This window comes from Narcine bancroftii, chromosome 2 (assembly GCF_036971445.1).
Source record: "Narcine bancroftii isolate sNarBan1 chromosome 2, sNarBan1.hap1, whole genome shotgun sequence".
Classification (NCBI taxonomy): Eukaryota; Metazoa; Chordata; class Chondrichthyes; order Torpediniformes; family Narcinidae; genus Narcine; species Narcine bancroftii.
The window spans coordinates 239,744,773-239,772,772 of NC_091470.1; the positions used below are offsets into that span (position 1 = coordinate 239,744,773).

Sequence of the window (28,000 nt, forward strand, 5' to 3'; positions counted from 1 at the left end):
CTCTGACTCCAGCATCCCTTCCAGCATGCACCTAGGCAGCGATTATGATGTCGCAATGCACCAAGTTACTGAGCTCATGCTGCCCTTATAGGGGCGTGCTGAATTTGAATAAAAACAGTCATTAATGACCCTCAAAATGGTGGCTGTGTTTCTTCCACTGCTCACACCGCCTCAGCGGTGACCCCGATGAGCCCAGTCATTTTTCTGGAATCAGCAGAAGTTAAGCTTCCCCCCTTTCGGACCCACCGACCGAGAACATGGTTTGGGCAGGCGGAAGCACAATTTCAACTCCACAACATCTCCTCAGATACCACGATGTTCTATCATGTCGTGAGCGCTCTGGACCAAGATACGGCAGCAATGATGGACGACATCATCCACCACCCCCCGGCTATGGGCAAGTACACTGCCTTCAAAAACCTGCTGCTTGGAACTTTCAGGCTAACTCCCCAGCAATGGGCTTCCGGGCTCCTTCACCTAGATGGGCTTGGGGACCATAATCTGTCGGTGCTGATGGATGAAATGCTGGCCCTCGCGGAAGACCACAAGCCTTGTTTTCTCTTCTGCCAGATATTCCTGGAACAGATGCCGGAGGACATCCAGCTGCTCCTCACAGATGAAAACTTCTCGAACTCGAGGAGTGCAGCAGCCCGTGCAGATGCCCTCTGGTGCACGAAGAGGGAGAATGAGGCAGCCCTCAACCAGGTGGCTGGAGGGTGTCCTGATTGAGGAGGCCTCCACGGAGACGTGCACCAGGACACTGGTCAGCCAATGGATTGCCCATTTTGGAGTCCCGGCGCACATCAGTAGCAACAGAGGGGCGCAGTTCACGTCTGCCCTGTGGACTCAGATGGCGAAGCTCCTGGTGGTCAAGCTCCACCACACCACAGAATACCACCCGTGTCCAACAGGTTGGTGGAGAGGTTCCACAGGCACCTGAAGGCATCGCTTATGGCCAGGCTTTCTGGACCAGACTGGACGGACTAACTACCCTGAGTCCTCCTCAGAATTAGGATGGCACCCAAGGAGGACCTGCAGGCTTCAGCAGCAGGGATGATCTATGTCGCACTGTTTTCCCTGCCAGGTGAGTTTTTCGGCCCAGACCCTGACACCACAGCCACCGACAAAAACCTACTGGCGGACCTATGCAGGCGACTGGCCTCCCTAGTTTCCCCACCCCCGGCATGCCATGGCACCCGGCCATTTCATCTCCCCAAAGAGTGCGACTCGGCCCAGATCGTTTTCGTACTGAGTGGACCACAAGGTACACCGCTACAGCAACCGTATGAGGGGCCATACAAAGTCTTGCACCGGTTTGGTGGAACCTTCACCCTGGACGTTGGGGGGAGAGAGGAACATTTTACAGTGGACCGCCTGAAGGCAGCCCATCTGGACTTATCACAGCCAGTGCAGATGGCCACGCCCAAGCATCGGGGCCGGCCGCCAAAGCGACAGGACGAGTAGCGAGTTCTGGGGGGTGGGGGGGGGTTGTGTGGCATCACACATCCTCATGGCGAACCATCCCCGCTTGTATCACCACATGGCGGGGCAGCTATGGGGAAATGGCGTCATCAGAGGTTTCTCTCTGACTCCAGCATCCCTTCCAGCACGCACCCTGTGCAGCGATTATGACGTCACAATGCACCAGGTGACTGAGCTCATGCTGCCCTTAAAGGGACACGCTGAATTTGAATAAATATAGTGGTTAACGACCCTCAACGTGATGGCTGTGTTTCTCCCACTGCTCACACCAGCACAGTGTCATGAAATAAAACCTTGGATGTCTCCATCTCTAAGGGAGTTTTATCCATCAAAGGTACATTTCTGTGAAATAAGTTACAGTTTATTGCAAAATCTGTTGTACTTTCTTTACTTTTGACAACATTTAGAATTTGAGCATTGAACCACCCCTCCCCCACCCCCACCATCATTTAGCTTTTAAATATTAATTATCTAGATCAATAAAGAAATCGACTATATTTAAAAGTTAGGTTGTAGGACATTGTTTTTCTTGGTGATGTGTGATTGAAAATCGATTTAAATCATTGTCATAGCCATTTCCAGATCAAATCACAACAAAGCAAAATGCGACACAGCACTTCCATTTCCTTGGCATCAGATACCCATGTACTATCATCACTTATCCTGAAACACCATTTCCCAGTGATGCCAACATAAATTGGAGCTCATATGTCTCCGAAATGATTGTATTTGGCAATCAAGTCAGATCGACAACCAGATACGTTGACCAATTAAAGCACCATTCAACAAACAAGAGGTTTCATGAGACAGTTCCATTCCTCACCAAGGACTGTTCCCACACCATTTTTATAAGTAATTTTCCTGTGAGGATCCTATGTGTGGACTTCGACACATTGCCCAATGTTCTATTGTGTTGCAATGAGTAGAATGAAGGTACAAGAAATGAGTACCTGAAATCATTTTCTTGATATATTTGAAGCAGTTGTGAATCCAGTAGAATGGGAAGAGCAGGCTCCTACCTCCAAAACCATTCAGGTACGTTAAGCTGTATCTTGGTTTTTCATCAGTGAGGATTGTGGAGAGGATGAAATATTTTGATGTCTTTCCTTTGGAGAAACTTCTGGCTGCTAACAAATGAATAAAAATCATGGATAGGCTTAACCTCCCAGATAGAACATATTTTGACACATAGATAATGAGAAAAACACAAAAGTCTGCAGGCAATGTGATTTGGAGACACTTAGCAGATCAAACTGTGTACTTTTTATAGCAGAAATAAAGGAACATAACCAACATTTCAGGCTTGAGCCCTTCATTAAGGTATGAACAAAATAAGTAGGCAGGTGCCCTAGCCATGTGGGGCACTTAACTGTGTAATAAACTGATTGAGTTAAAAGCTACAGTAGATAATAAATATTCACAGTAATCCCCGTGCAAAAAAGTGACTTGCAATCATGCATGCAGCCCTTTGGTACTGTTGGAGTAGTCCATGAACCGTCTACCAAGAGGAAGGTTTAAGAGTTTGAGTCCAGGGTGGTGGAGGTCCATTATGATGTTGTCTGCCTTGTGGAGGAAACTCCCCTCATAGATAACAGTGGTGGATGCGAGGTGGGAGCCATGGTAAAGGAACAGGCTATATTTGCAACCTTCTGGAGCCAAATGCATTCCAGGGAACTTTTGGCAATTCAAGTCAGCATAGTGCACATGCAGGTGTTTGGTAGAGTATCCACCTACATGCCAAATCTCCTCAGACTCCTGAGAAAGTAGAGGGTGCACCTTCTTCACAGGAAAGGCAAAATATGAACTCTTAGGGACTTGAAGGTCTGACATTCTCCACCTCCTTCCCATCAAGGTGGACAGGTGTGTGGTCCCTCAATCTCTGAATGAAATCAACTCTCAGCTCCTTGGTCTTGGTGATGTTGAGAGCAAGATTGTTGTCTGGCATCACCCAACCAGATTCTCCATCTCCATCCTCTATCCTGACTCATCATTTCCAGGTATTCGGTCTGCAACTTTGGAGTCATCAGTGAATTTACAGATTGGGTTGGGGCTGAACTTGGCTGTGCTATCATGGGAATAGAGTAGGGGACTGAGCACACAGCCTTGGGGGTGCCAATGTGTTGATGGTCAGTGTGGAAGCGATGTTGCCAATCCACACTGATTGGGGCCTGTTGATGATGAGACCCCAATATGAAAAAAGTGCTATATTATAATTCTTTGGATTAAAATAGTTCACTGTCGACCACTCAGTTTAAGTTTTAAACTTTTGCCTTCCTTTTGCAAGGATTTCTACCCTTCTGAATCCTCAGGTCAAAGGCTCCTTACAGCAGGCATCTCAAAGTTCTGGAGATACATCTCCAATGCTGTCTCCACTAAATCTGTCAAATGCATTGACAAAATAAATGAATCAACATCAGCATGTCAGACACTAGATTCCAAAACAATTACTTTAATCCAAACTACCTCATGGCAAGTAATTGCTTGGTTTACAGGGTAAGTATCTCAAGGATATTCTCATCTTTCCCTTCAAAGAAATTTGCATCCAAACAATCGTGTGGGAATCCCTGGCCCATGGCCAGTTGAAATCTTATACCTTGATGAAGCTTGAAATATTGGTTATGTATCCTTATTTTTACAAGATAAAGTACACTGTTTGACATGCTGGGTCTTTATATCTTTTCCTCCATTGCTACATTTTATGGTGAATGTCATTCCAGGACCAAATCAATCTCTGCTACCAACTTCCAAAGGCTCCCTAGCAAGTGCCCTTATTAACACCCCAAATAACCCCCGCCAACTTCAACTGAAGCAGGGGGCATTCTGAATCTCAGCCCTGCAGTGTGAATCTAGCAAACCTCTGACAGCTGAATGAAGCTCAACATACAGCCAGCATCATCTGCACTGGCTGCCAGATTGTGAGGAGATTGGAGCAAAAACACGAGAGCACTGTTGCACTCATTGGGAGCCAACATTGCAATCTTGTTGGAGGGGCCCAATTCGATTCTTAGGCCTCCAAAACTATGTAAGACGGTACAGCCTGCAGCTGATCACACAGCAAGGAGCTACATTGGTTTGGTGGGAGCACCAACCCAATTAGTTGAATTCTGTGGTGTGAAACAAGTAAATCATTCACTGTCCCAGTACCTTGCCTACCAAATGTTATTCTCAATAAAAAGATGGGCTCTTGTGATAATGATACAGAGGTGCTCATGGACAATATTAAGGTAGTACCTTGTATTGTCCATCTTCCAATTATGCTTTAAATAGTATTGAGTCTCAGTTACAATAAAACAATCTACATAAATAGTTTTCTGGGTATTGAAATATCAGGTAGCTCAGTGCATGACTCAGCCCTAAAACCATTCTAGGAATAATGCTAAGGTTTGATGCACATGCAAAGCAAGTGCTGGTGAATGATACTGCATAGATCATGGAACAAGTTGGAAAGCTGATAACCTTATCCCACTGTGCTGGCACAGGAACTTATTCTCATTGCATTGGCCCACAGTGATGCAAGGTCAACTCATTATTGTAGCATTCATGATAATGGGGTATTATAGGATGACAGGAGGCTTTTATGGGATGCTATCTACAGTAAAATCAATTGGTATTCACAGTGAGCAAGCCGAGCAAGAGTACAGTAATACCTCTAGATATAGGTCGGGAGATTATGCTTCAGCAGGTGCTGGCTGGTAGAATCCACTTTTGCATCAAGGAACCTGAATGAAGGCTTCACAGCAGACAAGAATAATTTCACCAACCCACAGAATATTCAGCATAAGAGAAATGAGTCTTGGGACCAAGATGGGTGTTATAATTTTTTTTAAAGAGCTATAACTCTTAGCCATAGAGTTTTAAATTAAATCAAATATAGACATACAGCACAGTAACAGGCCATTTCGGCCCGCGAGTGCATGCTGCCCAATTGCACCCAATTGACCTACACAACAGTACGTTTTTGAACGGTGGGAGGAAATCCACCTAGACATGGGAAAACGTATGAACTCCTTACAGACAGCGTGGGATTCAAATGCCAGCCCTGATTGCTGCCGCTGTCAAGGTGCTGCACTGACTGCTACACCAACCATGCCAGCCAGCATGGAAACAGGCTCTTCACTCCAACTTAAGATTCAGATTTACTGTCAGAGTACATACTGTACATGATATCACATACAACCCTGAGATTCCATTTCCCACAGGAGAGGCAGTATTGCCACTTATTGGCAGTGCAAAAAAAATGAACTCAAATCTACACATGTAAACAAATAAAGAAATACTAACAAACTGACTGTGCAATACAGAGAAAGAAAACAATAAAGTGCATAAGTAAGACTCCTTAAATAAGTTCCTGATGTGTTTGTTGTTGAGGAGTCTGATGGTGGTGGGATAGCAGCTGTTCCTGAACCTGATGGTGCAAGTCTTGTTGCACTTTTCCTGATGGTAGCAGCAAGAACAGAGTGTGTGCTGGGTGGTGTGGATCCTTGGTGATTGCTGCTGCTCTCTGATGGAAGCATTCCCTGTAGATGTTCTCAATGGTGGGGAGGGTTTTACCCATGATGTCCTAGACTGTGTGCACTACCATTTGAAGGGTTTTACACTCGGGGTCAGCGCACTTCCCAGCACCCATCTATAGAAACTTGCCAGGTTTTCTGATGCCAATGCTCTCTGCAAACTCCTAAAGAAGTAGTAGCGCTGATGTACTTCCTTCCAACGCCATTTGTATGTTGGGTCCTGGAAAGATCCACCGAGATAGTGACTCCCAAAAACTTTTTGCTCGCCCTCTCCACCTCTGATCCCCCAATGATTACTGGATCATACCCCTCCGTTTTCCCTTCCTGAAGTCATTCACCAGATCCTTCATTTTGGTGACACTGGGTGTGAGGTTGTTGTTGGTGCACCATTCAGCTAAGTTTTCAGTCTCCCTCCTGTACATTGATTTATTGCCCCTTTCTAAACAACCCACTAAGTTGTCCATGCGAAACAAAGTAGATCCATTTGACCTGCATCCCTCTTTTCCCATCCATGTACCTGTCTAAATGACTCTTAAATGTTAATCCCATCTCTACCACTCCGCCAGCAAATCATTCAACGTGATCATCTTGTGTGAAGAAGATGCCCCTCTGACCCCTTTTGAATTTCTCTCTGCTCACCTTAAATCTATGCCTTTTAGTTTGAATGCCCTTCCCTGGGGAAATAGACCATGACTATTCATGTTATCTACGTCTTATATGATTCTATAAACTTTGATAATGTTCCCCTTTAGCCTCATACATTCCAGAGGAAAAAAGTCCAGCTTATCCAAACCATTATAATTTAAGGCTTCCAGTTCTGGTAATATTCTCATGAATATGGTCCTTGGATAGGCTAAGCTCAATTACAATGTGCTATCCCAATAAGACAACAGCAAATGGAATTTGATTTTTAGATGGATTAATTAACAAATACAAAAAATCCAAGCATGCTCTGAAATAACCATTAAAGAGCCCTTCACTTACCTAACTTGTGAACAGCTAGATTAAAAAAGATTGCCTGGAAACATTCTGCAGATCAGGAAACATCTGTGAAAAGAGAAACTGAGTTAACATTTCAGGTGAAAAAAAACCTTTTTAATCAGAAAACAATGTTCCTTTCCTTAATAAACCATGTTTCAAATCATGGAAAGAATGTCCATCTCCATTTTATTACTGTTTTTCCTTTTTCTCTGTCACTAAATTTAAGAGAGTGAGAAAAAGATCACACCTTGCTGGTAAAGATCCAAAGTTTAACATTATATAGTTGAGCGTAAATCTATTTAATCCATATCAAAAATGATGGATGAAGGACATATTGTCAAAAGATCTTTAACCCAAAATATTAACTTCCTTCACCCAGATGATGGCATTTACAATATTTTGTTTGTTTTATCAAGACTTTTAATAAGTGACTTCTTTGTCAAATTTTTATAGTTCAAGTTTATTATCATCCAACTGTACATGTAGAAGCTGATGAAACAGCATTCTCTGGTTCTTGGAACAAAAAAACATACAGACATAATGTACATTACAGACAAAAGATACAAATGCTTAACATATATAAAAATAAATAAAAATTGTTTAATAAATAGTAGGGCCTCAGAGGGTTAGTGGAGCTGTTCATTCGGTCCAGTTGCTTTCAAACATTTTCTTTCCACTCACATACCACCTTAAGAAATCCCTATGCCATAGATGCTCTGAGATAAGTAAGTGATTACTTAAGGTGGTATGTAAGGGGACAACGTGAACTACTCTTTGCAGACGATGCCACTTTAGTTGCCCATTCAGAGCCCATTCAGAGCCAGCTCTTCAGCGCTTGACGTCCTGCCTTGCGGAAACTGCCAAAATGTTTGGCCTGGAAGTCAGCCTGAAGAAAACTGAGGTCCTCCATCAGCCAGCTCCCCACCATGACTACCAGCCCCCCCACATCTCCATCGGGCACACAAAACTCAAAACAGTCAACCAGTTTACCTATCTCGGCTGCACCATTTCATCAGATACAAGGATCGACAATGAGATAGACAACAGACTTGCCAAGGCAAATAGCGCCTTTGGAAGACTACACAAAAGAGTCTGGAAAAACAACCAACTGAAAAACCTCACAAAGATAAGCGTATACAGAGCCGTTGTCATACCCACACTCCTGTTCGGCTCCGAATCATGGGTCCTCTACTGGCATCACCTACGGCTCCTAGAACGCTTCCACCAGCGTTGTCTCCGATCCATCCTCAACATCCATTGGAGCACTTTCATCCCTAACGTCGAAGTACTCGAGATGGCAGAGGTCGACAGCATCGAGTCCACGCTGCTGAGGATCCAGCTGCGCTGGATGGGTCACGTCTCCAGAATGGAGGACCATCGCCTTCCCAAGATCGTGTTATATGGCGAGCTCTCCACTGGCCACTGTGACAGAGGTGCACCAAAGAAAAGGTACAAGGACTGCCTAAAGAAATCTCTTGGTGCCTGCCACATTGACCACCGCCAGTGGGCTGATATCGCCTCAAACCATGCATCTTGGCGCCTCACAGTTTGGCGGGCAGCAACCTCCTTTGAAGAAGACCGCAGAGCCCACCTCACTGACAAAAGGCAAAGGAGGAAAAACCCAACACCCAACCCCAACCAACCAATTTTCCCCTGCAACCGCTGCAACCGTGTCTGCCTGTCCCGCATCGGACTTGTCAGCCACAAACGAGCCTGCAGCTGACGTGGACTTTTACCCCCTCCATAAATCTTCGTCCGTGAAGCCAAGCCAAAGAAGAAGAAGATGTAAGGGGAACAGGGAGACCCAAGTGATCTTCTCTGCCACACTTAAGGTCCTGTGGATTGACCTGCAATCCAATACTCTACAGCAACTGTACCACGATGTGATGCAGCCGGCCAGGGCACTCATGATAGAGCTCCTGTAGAAAGTTGACAGGACGGTGGCCAGTGTTCTCAAGAAGTGCAGTCTTCTCAGGAAGTGCAGTCACTGTTGTGCCTTCCTGACAAGTGAGGGGATGTTGTATGTCCAGGATAGCTCATATGTTAAGTGGACTCTGAGGAACTTTGTGCTCTCTTCTCTCCCCACTACCCAAGTTATTAATGTGTAGTGGAGGGTGTCATTCCTAGTCCTCCTGAGTCCACAATCATCTGCTTTGTCTTGTCCACATTGAAACTCAGATTGTTATTCTCACACCACATCATGAGACTTTCCATCTTTCTCTTGAGAACGACTCATCATTGTTGATTTGAGGCAACAATGTCTTCAAACCATAAAGATCTTTCTCTCTTTGAATGAGTGTCCACCTTTATGTGGTAAGATTTTGTTTAATAGACAAGAACTTTGATGAAATTTTTTGATGAAAATAATTCTCAAAGTAAACTGAAATTTCTTTACCTATTCATGTGTTGTTCAGGAGCTTGACCACATTAAATTTAAAGATGACACTGGTGGAGCTGGATTGCCACCATGGTTCAGTAGCATGAATAAGAGTGAGCTGAGCACCCAGCCCTAAGGTAATAGCTCAGCATGACGGTGCTTGACGTTCTAGTGCCGACCCAAACAGATTGTGGTCTTTTCGTTAGAAACACAGAATCCAGCTACAGAGAGGAGTGCTAGTGAAGTTGTCTTCACTAACTTCTCCACAGCCTCTGGGGAATGATCATATTAAACGCTGAGCTGAAGTCGATGATCATATGAGGCATTGTTCTCCAGTTGGGTCAGGATTGAAGTATTTCATAATGGTGGAGGTCAGTGCCTCTGCAACATGGTCATTGAGGCCTGTTACTGTTGCCCTCTTTTGCATCCGGATGATGGCGGTTGTCTTGAAACCCAGAGGGACGATGGACTGCTGCAGTGACATGTTGAAGATATCCATAAGGTCTGTGCAGTCCTTCAGTTCCCAAGCAGGCATGTTGTCTGGCCCCGTTTGCTTGTGTGGGTTCACCTTGGATAGGGTATTCCTCACCATGGCTGCGGCACTGCAGGGAGCCCGTTCACCTTGGGGACACAGAGCTTTTTTCAGTGTCATCCTGCTCTTCTCGCCGAACCGTGCATAGAAGATGTTCAGACTGTCCAGAAGGGAGGCATCGTTCTCTTTAATTATTATGTAGTATTTTAAGTGACTAAATTTCTACGTTTCTTTTTCATAGTAGCTTTATATAAAAGAGAATTTAGTTTGTAGATTCCTGTTTCATAATAAATAGTAACAAGGAGCACTGACACATGTCAATCCCGATGGAAAACTGCACGTTAACGGAAACACTTCAAGCTTGAGGGTGCTTTAAGATTCCAAGAAGCAAGCCACCTGTTGAGTAGATTTTATAACATGCTTCAATTATTGTTAGGCATCTGAACAGTTCATTTGCCAGATTCACATTGTCTCATCTCTTAACACAAACCTGCTGTTAGAAATGTTCACAAGATTGGCTCTTGGACACTTGTGGCTCAGCTTATTGCCAAGAAGAAGCTGTTACATGTTTTTTTTTAAACAACTTTTGCTTAAAAGAAACAACTGAGTAAAAGGGACCACTGGGCTGCTGTGGGAACATGCTGTTCCTACCAGAAGACTTCACTGTATATTTACGTTTGATCACTGCCTGTCTACGGTAAGGGCTGCAGCTATTGATGCCCAGGTGAGATTCTAATAAATCAACTGTGAACTATATATGATGGTCAAAAAAAAATAAACAGTACAGATTCTTGGCTTCTTGTAACATCTGGACATTATTTTCGGCAACATCAACATGAGCTGGAGTTTGAGAATCATGTTTTGCTCAGGAGCTTGACACCATTGAATGATGTGCATTCAAACCATAAGGAATGTTCTCTCTTTGATTGAGGATTGAACTTTACAAAGTAAGATTTCATTTAAAGGACAAGAACATTGGTCAACCTTTTTCGTCAAAATAATTTTCAAAATAAACTGAAGTTGTTTCACCTTTTCAGTAATGCAATGCAATGATGCGACCCCAGGCACTGAAAAGAATAAGAAACCACAAAATAACTGGTGAAAATGCTCTGGAAGTTATTAAATTGAGAAGACCAAGTCAAAAACATTTATATTTCCATAATTTAATCAGAAACATATTTATCATTACTGGGAAACAAAGATGCAAAACTCACACTAAAGTGATTTACTTTTTAAAAAAATTAGTAAAATATGTCCAACAAAGAAACAAAGAAAACATCTGGTCCTCGGTTACAAAACTCGCTTTGTGCTCAAACAAAACTCTCCTTTTCCTGCCACGATAAACTTCTTAGATTTTATTTTTGATTTATAAGTGTCTAAATTAAAAGGATGATAGGGAAGGAAGATGAAGTGTCTGTTCTACATTTTGCAGGTCCAGATGGAAGGATTTATCCATCTGTTTAAGACATAAAAAATTCTGAACATGAATGAATAAAGATAATTTATAAGACTAGACATGGCTTGATGCATCCAAATTTACATGATGTAAAATCTTTAAGCATGAAAAAGCACATTTTAATCCCTCACCAGACTTCTATATTGTTTCATGCTCATTTTGATCTTAGTTGCAATTTACCAGGTCACCTGATCAAGACAAGAATGTGTGTCCAAATTTGGACACAGTATCATCTTGGAGGAATGTCTTCCCTCATAATAATGGCAATCTGACAAAAGCTGGCCATTCAATGTTAATGTATTGTAAACTCATTCACTTATCATAAAAGATATGCTATCCTTATTTCCACAAACAGTTTCACAACTGCAGAATGGTGTTAAGATAACATTTGCATGATCAGACACCATGTCCAATGTGAACTATTGACAGTTTCAAGGTCATATTTTATTCCATCTTATGCACGATAAAAATGGAGAGTAAACACTAAATTGCATTTTAGCTATTCTCAATTGAAAATGAGCTGATCTTTTATGTGAACATGTTTGAGAAATAGTTTAAAAAACAGGAGTAAGTGAGAACAGAAAATCTAAATAGTGAGATGCACAACTTTTATTACATGAGTGGCTTAGGTTAAATTGCTTCTATAACATGAATCTATAGAAGTTTTCAATATATAGGAGAGTGAGAATAATCTTCCAGCCAAAAATGTCCTCATGAATCCATCAAGTTGTTACATGATCCTTTAGTCATCATATTCATTGATTTTTTTTTTCCCAGTCACATTTAAATTGACTCCAAAAATGTGCTCCTCTCTTTTTGCCCTTAGCGAATATTCTCAGTGCATCACATGAGAAGACAACTTTATAGCATTTTTCGAAGGGGTATTCCAATACTATGCTATATTCGTCAACTGGAGGTACTCAAAAGATATTTGGGCTAACTAGGAATACCCATCTTTAAATATTCCTCTGCAAGGAGACTCCTTACCTTTCTCCCACCACTAACAATCAAGTAACCATTCATCAGCTTCATTATCTCAGGATTCATGGACTGTAATGCCCGTCACGTGTCGAAAAGCTAGGAGTTTGTGAACCAGCTCACCTAGCATCTGCCTAGGTTCATTACTCTCACCTTCATTAATCATTGACCAACTCTGAACTAAGTACCATTGGGAGTGCACCTTTTAAACTGACGCCATCTACAACACAAGTTAAAGGGTAACAAATTTTATTTAAATTGCAAAACAAAGTTGAATCCTGGCACAAAGAGCTGGGGCAAAGCTTCTTATAAACTGGGGTCAATTCAACTGGCCATCAATGCTAAAAAAAAATGGTGACAAGTTTTGAAACCTACAAGACCCCCTACAACTTATTGAATTTTATACTTATGGCACCTGGACTTCTTACTGCTGAAGCTGGAGGCTTTGTGAATCTCAACCAATTTTGGAAATAAGCATTTGCTTTTTTTGTTGCTGAAATTTTGTGATCTCAAAAGACCGTCACCTTGAAATTTTCCTTCATAAATTCTCCATCAAAGTATTAAAGTTCTGAAGAAGCCAATATGCATTGATATCACAAAATGGTTTTGGTTGTTCTGTTAAAGAATGTGTATGTTTAATGAAATTATGATTAAATTTATCGAGACCTGTTTGTGATGGTGTTTCAGGTGACTCACCTTGTTGTAAATGAGCAATATTTTGTATGTTTAGTGAGATTACGATTAAATTTATTGAGACCCGTTTGTGATGGTGTTTCAGGTGACTCACCTTGTTGTAAATGAGCAATATTTTGTATGTTTAGTGAGATTACGATTAAATTTATTGAGACCCGTTTGTGGTGGTGTTTCAGGTGACTCACCTTGTTGTAAATGAGCAATATTTTGTATGTTTAGTGAGATTACGATTAAATTTATTGAGACCCGTTTGTGATGGTGTTTCAGGTGACTCACCTTGTTGTAAATGAGCAATATTTTGCAGTGAAGCTCAACACACTGCAGATTCTTATTTTGGGGGAGTTACCGCTTTGGGCGGTTTAAACAGGAGAAGGTAGTCGTGACATCTGACCTGTTTTTTTTTATTTTTAATTTTTGTGTTAAGAAGTGAAGGTTTTTTTTATTTATTTTTTTTAAATAAATAATTTTTTTTTAACTCTTTGTTTTTTGATTGTAATTGAGAGGGAATTAGGAGGTTTTTTTTTCTCCTTTTTTTTCTCTTTTTTTGGGTTTTTTTTTCTCTTTTTTCTCTTTTTTAAGAGGACGATGTCACAGAAGATAATAAGTCAAAAATTGAGGATGTTGAATTAGATGAAGAGGAAGATGAGGGGAAAGGTGATAAGAAGAAAAAGAAGAAAACCAAGTACAAATACATTGAGGGAGAAGAGTTTAATAAAATTAAGTTAATTTCGATAGAGAATTTTGAAGAGGTTATAAATGAAGAATATGGAGAATTTTATAAGAGTTTGAACTTTCTTTTTCTTTTTTTATATAAGGGGAGGGGAAGGGAATAAAAAGTTTATTTGTTTTTCTAAGGGATGTTTTTGTTCTCTCGAATTATAAAGGAAACTTCGTATTAATGGAAATTCTGTATTTATGTATTATTAATTATGATTTTTTGTATAACAGATATGTGGTTGATATATGATTTTAATATTTGAACTTAGTTTTAAAGTGGATTTCATTTGTTAAATACATGTATTATGTTTGATTTAAATATATGTTTAAGGGTATTATTTTAGTATTGATTTTTTTTGTTGTTAAGTTTTATCCTTTTTTTGTAAGTGGGTTTTTTTCTATTTTATTTACAACATTGTTAATTAATTCTTCACTCTTTATTTTGGGGGGAGGGTTGGACTAATTTTAAATTAGACGATTAATGTTATGTTATAATTATTGGGGTGGCTAATTTGTGTAGTTTAATGATGTAGTATTCTAATTTTTATTATCTTATTTTTTATTATTTCTTTAAATGTAATTTTTATTTTATTCATGTCATAAAATTTTAAATAAAGTTTAAAAAAAACACACTGCAGATTCTGGAATCTTAAGAAAACATTGAGCCTTTGTAAAAAGATCCTGATCTGAAAGGGTGACTGACCTTTCCTACCCATGGATGCTCCTTGTCCCTCCAGCTTCTCGTTACTTGCTCAACATTTTGCTGTTAGTGAGTGATATTTCACAGCAATGGCATAAAGATTTGCTGACTTTATAATTGAACTTTATTCTTCCTACTTAACCCAAAAACATTCATTTTCTTCTATATTGCCTGTGTTTATATGCTTCATTGTAATCAATACCACTAATGTGATGAACAGTGCGTACAGTCTGTAATACATAGGCTGTGTATTCCAAGCGATGTGAGAAAGCAATTCCATCAATTCAACTCCATGGTTAAATACATTCTGAGTACAGCCATGTGCTATATTAGTCCAATGAGGCTTCAAACTATGTACATTTTACGGTCAGTCTGCTGAAGTTAAAAGACAATATGTACTGAACACCTTAACTATTGCCTAATGATTAGAGATTGGAACCAATAGTGTGATTACCATGAATCTCAAACTCTAAAAGGGCCACATGCGCTTTGGCTACCCTATATCATCTGAGCTTTCCAAAAGAAAATAACTTGAATTTAAAACTGAAGCTGGCAAGTAAAATATTTTGAAACCAGGGATTAATTCAACTTGAAATTAAAAGTCTCCCTTTCAGAATCGGAACATTCTATTCAGGACAGCAGAATGAACTTCCTTCAGATCACTCCACAGATTTTACCTGCAGGAGAGCACATCAGCTTCCTCTGGAGTCTGATGTTACCCTCAAATAATTTGCTCAAATACAAATACACTTCTTTCATGGTGACTGATCATTACATAGACCTGAAACTAAAAAAAATCTAAGATGAAAGGTGGTTCTGTTTTATAAGTTACAAACTAATAACCAAATGAAAAATATAATAGCTTACTCTTTTGGATTTAAAACCAGTACTGTTAGCAGAACCCAAGAACTCAAATTTTTATAGAAACTAATGCTTTTCCCAGTGTCAGGTGGAAGGATGAAACTCAGGTCACCTGACTATTCTCAAATCGTAATGGTTCAGCTTGTGGTTCACCATGAAGTTTGCTGCCTTCTGTTTTCACTCACTGCGGTCACCGATCCTACACTCTCCCCCTACCCACTGGGGTCACCGTTCCTGCACAGCCCATATCCACCAGAGTCACTGTTCTTGCACTTTCCTTGTACCCACCAGGATCACTGTTCCTGCCCTCTCCCCGCACCCACCGGGGTCACCGTTCCTTCACTCTCCTCGTACCGACCGGGGTCACCATTCCTGCACTCCCGTCGTACCCACGAGGGTCACCATTCCTGCAATCTCCCATACCTGCCGGCATTGCTGTTCCTGAGCTCTCCCCGTACCCACCGGAGTCACCATTCCTTCACTCTCCCCACACCCACCAGGGTCAATGTTCCTGCACTCTTCCTGTACCAATCGGGATCACCATTCCTTCACTCTCCTCGTACCCACCAGGGTCACCATTCCTGCCCTCTCCCCACACCCACTGGGGTCTCCGTTCCTGCACTCTCCCCATTCCTAAACTCTCCCCGTTCCCACCGGGGTCCCCTTCCTGCCCTCTCACTGAACCCACTGGGGTCACCATTCCTGCCCTCTCTCCATACCCATCGGGGTCACCGTTCCTGTCCTTTCCCCGAACCCACTGGGGTCACCGTTCCTGCACTCTCCCCAAACCCACCATGGTCACTGTTCCTGCACCCTTCCCGAACCCACCGTGGTCACTATTCCTGCACTCTCCCCGTTCTTGCACTCTCCCTGAACCCACCAGGGACCCCATTCCCACCAGGGTCCCCGTTCCTGCACTCTCCCCAGACCCACCGTGGTCCCCGTTCCTGCATTCTCCCCATTACCACCGGGGACACCGTTCCTGCATTCTCCCCGTACCCACCGGGATCACTGTTCCTGCACTCTCCCCATACCCACTAGGATCACTGTTCCTGCACTCTCCCCATACCCACCAGGGTCACCGTTCCTACACTCTCCCCATACCCATCTGGGTCATCGTTCCTGCACTCTCCCCGTACACACCAGGGTCACCATTCCTGCACTCTCCCCTTACCTTTACTTACTGCAGCCACACAGATGCATTAAGGTTTCCTATCCTCTCTTTGTGCTGACTGGGTTCCCGGTTCCTGCACACCTTCTCAACTCACCTGGGCCTTAATTCATGTGTTCACATTTCACTCATCAGTGCTCTGCTTCTCATGATCCCTCTCAACTCACTCGGGCCACAGTTTCCATGCCCCTTTCCCACTCACTGGGACCCCATCACTCTCTGTTCAATGAGCCCTGAGTTCCCAGTTTCCTTTCTGTCTACTGGGTCTTCATTCCTCTCCTTATATTCCATTTTTCAGAGATTCTATTCATGCAATCCCTTTCAATTTGCTAGGTCTCTAGTTCCCAAACTCCCTTGAAACTTATTTGATTTGCTGGAAATTAAATCATAATATTGTATTACAGCCAGGAAAAAAAAAGTGAATAAAAAGTGTGTTGGCTGATTAAAATAGTGATAACATGCAATAGTCCAGACAATAGTACATCACTACCAAAGTCCCACGCATGCCAGATCATTGGGGGTTACCTACTTATGTGGATGGTACCTGTGCCACAAAATAAAAGCAGTGGACAGAAAAATTGGAAAAGCAAATTACTTAATGACTAATATTTGAATATCAGAATATTACTTCTGAAAATAAATATTCTTAGCTCTGTTTAATTAGTACCTATTTTGGTTATTGCAAATACCTTGTTATGTGTTAAATTTCAGCTATTTATGGATATAAATACAGTATCTCAGCCAAACCCATTTACATTGGCATGCCAAGAAGGAGACAAAATATGCGGCGTTGTACCCAGAAACACAAACTAAAAAGGTTCCAGATTTGATTCGATGTGTTAGTCCTCAGTTAACTGATCTCAGCTAGCACACTGCAAGGATGAAATTGAAAGTGTTCTTACAATTGGCTTCTGTACAGCAGGAGGTTGGAAAAGTAAAATCTGGCAAGTTTGCTGCCCCTGCTTAATATTTATACACAACACAAAATGTAAAATACACAACAAATAATGCCATTGTTAGATCCTTTGATTCTGCTTACCACCCCTGTTTATCCATTAGTAGTAGCTGACTGGTGATGACTCATTCCTGGCAAGCCATTCGATCATTAAAGCAAGACTGTTTACAGCACCAAAGACTAAATTAATGGCAGAAGAAAATAGTTTAGATTTGCTTGTGCCATATTTTCTCAGGGAACATAGGGGTAAGAGTAGGGCCTTTAACCCCTGATGTCTGTCCAGACTAGATCATTCATGACTACTTCCAGACTTGATCTGGCCCCTTTAATTCTACAATGGGACTGATGGAATGGTATGGAAAACTGGCACCAATATTGGGACATAAAAAGGCACATTTGTTGAGTTGGATTCCAGAAATGGGCTGGGTCTAAGCAACTAGACAAATAGAAATAAATAGCATGGTCATGAGAGCTCTGAGGCGTAAATAGTGGAAGGTGAGTACTCATCAGAAAAATGCAGGATGAATACTGAAGCACTTGATGTGGTGGCCATGACAGAGGTATGGCTTCAAGGTGGTCAGGGCTGAGAGCTCAATATATTGAAATGACAGGAAATTGAAAGTGGAGGAATAGACATCTCAGTGTTAGGATGAAATCACTTTAAAGCTGAGAAAGAACATGAGAGGTAAACAGGCAGGGGAGACTTCATGGATAGAATTGAGAAATAGGAATGGATGCAGAAGTCCAGTGAGAGTTGTACAGAAGCTGTCTGAAAGCAGCGCAAAGTACCGAATGCACGTGAGACAAGAGGGTGGCAAAGACTGGTTGGTGTCATGGGTGAATTTAAATCTCAAATAGAGTAGGATAAGAAGACAAGCTTAAAACAAGTTCAGATTTATTATCAGAGACATCACATACAATGTTGAAATTTCTTTTTCTTACAGGCACTAACTGGTAGTGCAAAAAACAAACCGTACACAGCGCAAAACGTAAACAATTGTAAACAGATAATGAATGTAAATAAACTGAGTGGGCAATACAGAGAGAACAAAAAGAAAATCAATGAACTGCACAAGTAAGAGTCCTTAAATAAGTCTCTGATTGAGTTTGTCTTTGAAATGTCTGATGGTGGAGGGGTCGCAGCTGTTCCTGAACCTGGTGGTGCGAGCCTTGTGGCACCTATGTCTCTTTCTTGATGGCAGCAATGAGAACAGAGGGTGTGCTGGGTGGTGTGGGTCTTTGCTGATTGCTGCTGCTCTCCGACAGCAGCATTCCCTGTAGATGGGGAGGGTTTTGTCTATGATGTGTCCATTACCTTTTGGTAATGTGTCCAGGGCTGTGTCCATTACCTTTTGGAGGGGTCTCTATGCTCAGGGGTATTGGTGTTTCCATGCCAGACCGTGATGCAGCCAGTCAACACACTTTCCACCACACCTCTGTAGAAATTTGCCTGGGTTTCTGATGTCATACCAAACCTCTGCAAACTCCTACCCATCAACTGAGACTGAACACATCTTCCAGCTCACTGCTGTATCTCCCAGAAATTTTATTAGACATGTCTGGAGGGCAGCACGGTTGACGAAGCAGTTAGCGTAATGCCTTTACAGCACCAGCGATTGGAATTGGGGTTAGAATCCCGCGCTGCAAGGAGTTTGTATGTTCTCACACTGTCTGCATGTTTTTCCCAGAGGCTCAGGTTTCCTCCCACCATTCAAAACATACCGAGGGTGAAGTAGTTTATTGGGGTGTAAACTGGGTGACACAGGCTCGTGAGCCGAAATGGCTGGATACCATGCTATATGTCTAAGTTTGAATTTAAATTTCAAACGTTTAATTTGAAATAGAGGTTTGAAGTCACCATCAAGAATAATCAGCTGATTTCCAACTCAACAGTGAAGCAAGCTGATGTTGACCCACTGTGAAAAACATGGAAAGTTTTTAATCAGATTTAAAATGGACATGCTCATTCTGGCCATATGATGTGCTAATGGTGTTCAAGGAATTATGCAGGATGTGACTGCAGAAAGTAGGATCAAATCTTATGCCACATAATTTACAAGTAGTCAGTTGCAGAAAAATGCTGGGAACTATTATTGAGAAGTGGTAACAGGCACTTCAAAACGAAAAGGATCGAGCAGAGTCAGAGTGGATTTATGAAATAGAGATCATTCTCGAAAAATCTGTTGAAATTCTTTTGTTTTAACAAGTAAAACCAGTTGATTTGGATTATCAAAGGATCATCAATGAAAAGATTAAGCAAAATTATTTGGGGTAGGGTTTATTTTTGCTGGTATATACTGAGGATTAGTCTATGGGCAGAAAGCAGTCATTATGAATTAGTGGGTCATTTTAGGGTTGGGAGCCCCATGATGTCTTGAATACAGAAAGAATTTTGATGCTGGGACCATAGCTGTTTATAATTGGTCTCTAATACTGATCATGGGATTCAAGTAAAATATAATCAAATTTGTTAATGATACAAAGCTATGTGGCAGTGTGGGCTGAGAGGAGGTTGAGGGGCTTCAGGGGTTTAAGTGCATGTTACGGGAAAAGAGAAGGGAATAGGTGCAGTAGCATGTGGAAAAAGATGAGGCCATCCACATTGATAGAGAAAAAAATAGAAAGGTAGAGTGAGAGATACATAGATCCAGTTCCAAGGGAGACCTTATACAGGAATGACTGAAAATGAACATGAAGATGCAGCCCTTGAATATCAGAAAATAGAAACAAGGGAAGGGGAGCAGGGTCCTCAAGCCTGCCCACCATTCAATATGGCCATGTTGATCAGTGGAGGGCCCATCTCCTTTTCTGTGCTAATTCCCCACAATCCTTCATTTTTCAAATAATTTATCTATCTCTGCATTAAATATAGCTATTAACCTGGCCTCCAGCATCCTCAGGGGCAGAGAATTCCAGAGGTTCACCTTACTCAGAGAAGAAATTGCTGTCCCCCTCTATTTTAACTGACCAGCCCCTTGGTTGAAGCTGTGTTCTCTTGTTCCTTAATCTCTTTGTAGTCCAAGTAATTTATGAGGCAAACAATGTGTTGCCTTTTACTGTAAGAAGATTTGAGCACAAGAGCAGAGACACTTCATATAAGGCTTGAGCAAGATCACATCTGGACTATGGTTTATAGGTCTGGTTCCCTACCTAAGAAAGAACATATTTGCAATTGAGGGAATTTAATCTTTCAAAAGAAGAGGTGGCATTTGGCCCATCAGGTCTATTCCAGCTCTCACAGCATTTTCATCAGTTCCATTCTCTCATTTATTTTACACATCTATTCTTTCTTACATACCCACCAACTCCCGGTTCTCCTGCCATCCACCTGCAAAACAGGGAATTTAGAGCAGACTTTATCAAGTATGTGACGCAGAGTGAGGAGGAGTGGGTCCCGTGACTTTACAGGTACACCTTAGCACGTAATTCAAAACTCCAGGAACCCACGTGTCCCAGTGAGAATGTAGAAACTCTGTGCACTCAGCAGCAAACCCAGGATTGGTCTTTAGAACTATGAGGGAGCAGCACTAATGGAGCCACTGCACCACCCAACTATCCTGCGATGATTGCATGAGGAGAGGTTAAACAGATTATACCTGTCCTCTCTCAAATTTAGAATACGAGGTGATCTTTTTGAAAAGTACAAGTTATTTTATGAAGTTTGATGGTCTTTACCATCTTGGGTGGCATGGTTAATGTAGCGGTTAGCACCACGCCTTTACTGCGCCAGCGATTAGGACCGGGGTTTGAATCCCACACTGTCTGTAAGTAGTTTGCATGTTCTCCCCATGCCTGTGTGGGTTTTTCCCGGGGGCTCTGCTTCCATCCCACCTTTTGAAATGCATAGGGGGTGTAGGTTAATTGGGTGTAAAGCACAGATTCATAGGCTGAAATGACCTGTTACTGTGCTGCATGTGTGTCTAAATTTAAGAAAAACACAATTAATTTATCTTCTCTGGGTCAGGTTCAAAATAAGATGAGAAGAAATCTTTTCACCTGGAGATAGTGAATCTTTAAAATTAACTCTCCAAGGGAGTCAATGGACACCGAGTTACTGAGAGAGCAATCAATTCTCAGATACTAGGGAAATCAAGGAAAATAAGGTTAGTGCCCAACACTAGTGTTGGGTTGATTTATAGGACTAAGTATTACAATCCCTGATGTTTTAGTATTGGTTAGATTGATCCTCTCTTATAGAGTTAGTACAGTCAGTTATGGAAAATAACCACTAGGGAATATTATCCTGTATCGGACACATCTTCAGTTGTATTCCCTAGTATCAATGGGTGTTTTGGCCTTTTCGATCCAAGACACCCTCTGCCAAGTCAGGCTACCAGAAACTGAGCAGACCTGCGAGTGTGTCCCATATCCGTTTCCCCTGGTGGTCATTTGGAGGGCCAGATAGGATCCCTCTTTTTCAGCCAGAGCCAGAGCCTGTTCATTTCAGCTGAGTTGGAGAGGGATTTCATTGCCTTTCTGAGGGCCTGCCCTGTGATTAACGCTTCCCTCAGGAGCCTGGTCATGGATGTGGCAACAAACCCCTCTACAACTGGGTTCACCCTCACTTTCCAGCCTTGCTCTTCTGCTTCTGCAGCAAAATTCTTATGAAGTGAGCACCTTTCATTCTTGTGCCTCATCCAAGGTGCCCTCCCAAGGAATCGTCAGCTTAGTAATGAAGACAATCAGCCGAGAGCTGGTCCAGAGTACCAGATCTGGTCTCGGGTTGGTGCTGGCAATTTCCAATGGAAAGATGAGTCGCTGCCCAAAGCCCACAAGCAATTTCCAGTCTTCAGCTGTGTACAGTTGGCCTGTGACTCAGAGTGAGGAGGAGTGGGTCCTGTGACTGATTCCCTCCCGGGTGAAAGGTATTAGGGATGGGAGGGTGTCTGGGTGTTTGACGGCAGGGCATTCAAAGTTCATCTCTTTTCTTTGAGCTCGACTGCTAGACATCTCAGCAATTGATTGTGTCGCCAGGTATATCGGACTTGGGTGAGATCGACATTGCACCCAACCAAAATGGGCTTGAGGGTAACAGGAACTGTGCAAAGGGGACATGCTGGGTCCTCTCCCAACCACAGATTCAGATTTGTGGGGAGGGCAGGACTTCATATGTGGCTCTGATGATAAAGCTTGTTCAATTTGACTCTTTATTCCACAGGTCCTTCCAGGTTAGTCTCCTTTCAATGCCCTCCCATCTTCTCCATTGTCTTTGTTTTGGTTGAGATATGGCTTTGGCAAACCTGCTTGCTTCCTGGCGCATTTCTTCCACCACCAGTTGCTGATGTCCAGATGGACTTGCTTTCTACCAGGTGGGTTTGCTTGTTTCTAAACCACAATGCCCCTTATGTCCCAGTGTCAGAGTGCTGATTTTGCATTTCATACTGCTGCAGCCGGCATCCATTTCTACCTGTTGGTAAGGCTGGGGAAGCACCTCTTACACACAAGTCCCATGGTTTCGTAATCAAAGAGAGAACAATCAATTTTCAGATATTAAGGAAATCAAGAGAAATAAGTTTAGTGCCCAATAGTGGTGTTGAAAGAAAAGATGGTCTTCTTGAATGGAGGCCCAAGGAGGGGGATTACCAACTCCAACTCCCATTTTGTACATTCATATAATGATACCATCCTCCACACAAATATGATGGTGGCATTATTGAGATATGAGAACATTGTTTTTTAAACCAACCGTAAATTGAGAGGGGAAAGATTGAATAGGGGAACTGAGTGGCAGCTTTACACACAAAGGGTTATGCTTCAACAAAATCAGCTGCCAGAAAGAGCTGTAGAGGTGGGTAAAATTCAGAAATTCAAAAGACATTTGGACAGGTATATGGAAAGTTTGGAGGGATATGGGCCAAATGCAAAAGGCACCAGCTCAAACAGAAACTTGGTTGGCTTGAATGGTTAGACCAAATGGTGAGTTTCCATGACTATATGGCACAAAATGAAGAAGAAAGCAGAAAAGGTGCTGAATTTCTGAAATGTCTTCAGGAAACTTCCTATAGCACCATGTTCTACAATCAACCAGAGGCAGGTAACATTAATAACAAGGAAGGAGATAAATGAATGCATTTATCTAATGGCAGTCATGGTAAGATTAACTGCAATGCCAGTCTTGGAAATGGGAGAGAAGAGAGTAGCTATCAAGGGTCTAAATTTGGATGCAGCTCTCCTATATGCTGAAAAGATCTGCATCAGATTAAACTGCGGTGGAACAGTGAGAGGTACTCAGCGAGAATTTGACGTGACACAGAATTTTATTGCCAAGGGTCTAAAGCAGTCATTAGTGAGTCAAAAGGTAAAGGATAACATACAACTCAAAAGAAAAAACCTGGAGCCCTTCCTGGTGTGAGGGAAGATCCAAAGAGCAGACAAATGCAAGAAAAAAATTAAGGTAAATCAGGTAAGAGTCACACAAAGAGAGTATGAAAAGAACCTGGCAATAGGGTATCAAAATTATATATTGCTTTTAGAAACAAAAGGGACAAAGGCTCTCGTAAAAGTAGATATTAGTGATTTTGTAAGATCCTCATGACTGTGAGCCTGTAGATGACAGGGGCATGTTCGGAATAAAACGGAAAGTCAGAGATGGTAATGCCTTGTGGGTCAATTGAAAGTGAGAGACAATTATGTGAATGAGAGAGTAGAATAGGGCATCTGGGGAGTTGCCGCGGAGAAAGCAGCCAGTTCTATGTCTGGCCATTCAAAGGATATGATTAAGAGTACAAAGGGGGCCGTAGGTTTATTCAGAAGGAGTCAGCTTTGGAGAGTGGAGAGAGACCAAAAAAACTGAGTTGTGCTGAGGGTCAAGTAGAAATCAGGGGGTTCCCAAAAGAGCAAGAAATGATAGGAAGCAAGATGACGGGATAAAGATAGAGGAAAAATAAAGTTGGTGGATATGTGATCCAGAAGCAGCAAGGAAATTTACTTCATCTCTGGAAATTCTAGCCAGAAAGAACGGTTTAAACAATTGGAATCATAAACCAATGTTAAGAACCAGTCCCAACACAAAGGCCATGATCAGAATTTGGGACAGATCAGCCATGATCTCATTCAACAGTGGGTCCATGGGACTAAGAAGGATGCACTGTCCCCTGCATTCCCATGGACTCAAAACTACTAAAAGTCGAACCAAGAAACAAGCAGAACAAAGTTAACTTGATAATGATAATTAATGATTGTGAGTTTGTCAAACACATTGTACAATGTACATATGCAGCAAAATTCTTGCTTGCTGCTGCCAAACAGGTGCTTCATTAAAAAAACCAACTAAAACAATTACAATGGAAGACCAAACTGAAAGAGCCAATTAAAAAAAAATATATAGATCATAAATACTCAGTAAAATTTTAAAGTGGAACCAATTGAGTAACAGATCGGAGTCACAGCCCCCAGATCTTATGCAGCTGAATACAGAGGTGTGGTCTTTATGTCCAGAAATTTCTCTGAATTTGGAAGCCAAGTTTGAGAAAATATCCAGTGTTCTCTGAAGAAAGCAAAAGAAAGAATCAGAGGATGAACTAGATGTAATTGGGGCTCAAGGTTAGACATTTATTATCAGATAAAAGCTTTTTAAATTACCAAGAACCTTCATTGATGTCACATTCTTCCTCCTAACATTATTTTAACAAAGCATCTTCTTTTACAATGATTGCAGTTACTTTAATGAAACCAGCAGTGAGTTCAACAGAGGCTTCAATTGCTACATCATCTTAACAGAGAAACATATCCAATATTTTCAGTAGTCGGCTGGTTGAGCACAAACCATTGAACAAAATAAAGAATTATGTCTTTAAAATATGGTGGAAGTGAAATTTTAATGTTTTGTGTTCAGTTTGAAATAAATTTTCATGAAATTTGACTGTTCTTCCAACTGGTCAACTCTCAGTACAAGAATTAACGGTCTGCAACATCACAGGCACCAAACGTCACTCCATCAAGGACTGCTACATGAGGCAATGACTTTAAAAAAAGCAGTCTCTATCCTCAAAGACCCCCAGCACCCAGGTCATGCCCTTTTCACTCTGCTACCATTGGGGAAATGGTAAAGGAGCCTAAAGACGAGCACGCAGCGGCACAAGGACAGCTTCTTCCCCGCTGCCATCAGATTCCTGAATAATCAGTGAACCAAAGACACTGCCTAACTTTTCGTGCACTATTTCTTTTATAACCATATAACCATATATAACCATATAACCACTTACAGCACAGAACAGGCCAGTTTGGCCCTACTAGTCCATGCCGTAACAAATCCCCACCCTCCTAGTCCCACTGACCATACCCCTCCAGTCCTCTCCTCTCCATGTAACTATCCAGTCTTTCCTTAAATGTAACCAATGATCCCGCTTCGACCACGTCTGTCGAAAGCTCATTCCACATCCCTATCACCCTTTGCGTAAAGAAATTTCCCCTCATGTTCCCCTTATAATTTTCCCCCTTCTATCTTAAATCATGCCCTCTAGTTTGAATCTCCCCCACTCTTAATTGAAAAAGCCTATCCACGTTTACTCTGTCTGTCCCTTTTAAAATCTTAAACACCTCTATCAAGTCCCCTCTCAATCTTCTACGCTCCAGAGAAAAAAGCCCCAGTCTGCACAACCTTTCCCTGTAACTCAAACCTTGAAATCCTGTCAACATACTCATGAACCTTCTCTGCATTCTCTCTATTTTGTTTATATCTTTTCTATAATTTGGTAACCAAAACTGTACACAGTACTCCAAATTTGGCCTCACCAATGCCTTGTACAATTTCATCATAACCTCTCTACTCTTGAATTCAATACTCCGATTTATGAAGGCCAACATTCCAAATGTCTTCTTTACCACACCATCTACCTGAGTATCAGACTTGAGGGTACTATTTACCACAACTCCTAAATCACTTTGTTGCTCTGCACATCTCAATAGCCTACCATTTAATGCATATGACCTATTTAGATTTGCCTTTCCAAAATGTAACACCTCACACTTATCTGTATTAAATTCCATCAGCCATTTCTCAGCCCACACTTCCAGCCTTCCTAAATCACCTTTTAATCTACGGTAATCTTCCTCACTGTCCACAACACCACCAATCTTTGTATTATCCGCAAACTTACTTATCCAATTCTCCACCCCTACTTCCAGATCGTTAATATATATAACAAACAATAGTGGACCGAGGACCGATCCCTGAGGAGCTCCACTAGTCATCGGCCTCCAATTGGACAATTTTCTACCACTACTCTCTGACACCTCCCATCCAACCATTGCTGAATCCATTTCACTACCTCCTCATTTATATCTAATGCCTCCACTTTTTTTCCTAACCTCCTGTGGGGAACTTTGTCAAAAGCTTTACTAAAGTCCAAATAGACAATATCCACAGCTTTCCCTTCATCAACCTTTTTTGTAACCCCCCTCAAAAAACTCAATCAGGTTTGTCAAGCATGATCTACAAAACCCTGACAAAACCATGCTGATTACTCCCTAGCAATCCCTGTACCTCCAAATATTTGTAAATACCATCCCTCAGAACATTTTCCATCAACTTGCCCACCACAGACGTCAGACTCACGGGCCTATAATTCCCAGGTTTACATTTATACCCTTTCTTAAACAGCGGAACCACATGCGCCATCCTCCAATCCTTTGCCACTACCCCCGTGGCCAGTGACATCCTAAATATCTCTGTTAATGGCCCCACTATCTGTCCACAAGCCTCCCTGAGTGTCCTGGGGAATATTTTGTCCGGTCCCGGAGATTTATCCACCTTTATCTTTTTCAACACAGCCATCACTACCTCCTCAGTTATCCTTATATGCTTCATGACCTCCCCACTATTTTTCTTTACCACAACTGGTTCAATATTTTTTTCCCTAGTGAATACCGAGGCAAAGAAATCATTCAAAATTTCCCCCATTTCCTCTGACTTCTCACTCAGCCTACCCTTGCTATCTACAAGGGCTCCAATTTTATCTCTCACTAATCTTTTACTTTTAATGTACTTATAGAAACCCTTTGGATTTATTTTTACTCTGTCTGCCAAAGCCTCTTCATGCCTTTTTTTGGCCTTTCTAATTTCTTTCTTAAGATTCCTTCTACACTCCTTGTAGTTATTTATAGTCACGTTGTCAGATGGTTTTAATATAAATGTTTACACTAAGATGCTGCTGCAAACACTAAATTTCATGACTTGTTCATGGCAATAAATTCTGATTCTGAAATCCGAACTGGCTATCCTTCAGAGACAAGTGCAATGCTACCAATATTCTTCATACATCTTTTTCTCTTTTCTTTTTCACACATCAGTTCTTTTAGGAAGATTGGCAATTCTGCATTGAATTATCATCAATGGGAACTTCCTTGAATATTACTAAATCTGTTTCAATTATGATCCTTGTGGAGCAGAGGTTTTCTTCCATTCAATCTGGACTGAATTCAAACCCAGATATCCTACTTGAAAAATGTGCTGGATGAAAATAAATCGATGGTCTACCAATTCTTCACGAAAGCTTACCACAATTTTTTGTTCTGAAGAACTTGACAACATACTGGCAATGTTCTGTTTTGAAATTTTATGGACGTCTTACTGCCCTGCATGGTGG

At 41.8% G+C, this 28,000-nt stretch overlaps 1 long non-coding RNA gene across 2 annotated transcripts; it reads left to right on the forward strand.

The window, feature by feature from the left end:
- The first annotated feature begins 36 nt into the window (after nt 1-36).
- LOC138755151 (uncharacterized) lies at nt 37-27,999 on the forward strand. Of its 2 annotated transcripts, none has more exons than XR_011352065.1 (5): nt 37-1,816; nt 18,359-18,489; nt 21,379-21,517; nt 22,573-22,723; nt 27,705-27,999. It is a non-coding gene; the product is annotated as an uncharacterized lncRNA (long non-coding RNA). The 2 variants fall into 2 exon arrangements; XR_011352064.1 differs by lacking the exon at nt 27,705-27,999 and adding an exon at nt 25,072-25,212 and having other exon boundaries at nt 39-1,816.
- Nucleotide 28,000: the final 1 nt, after the last annotated feature.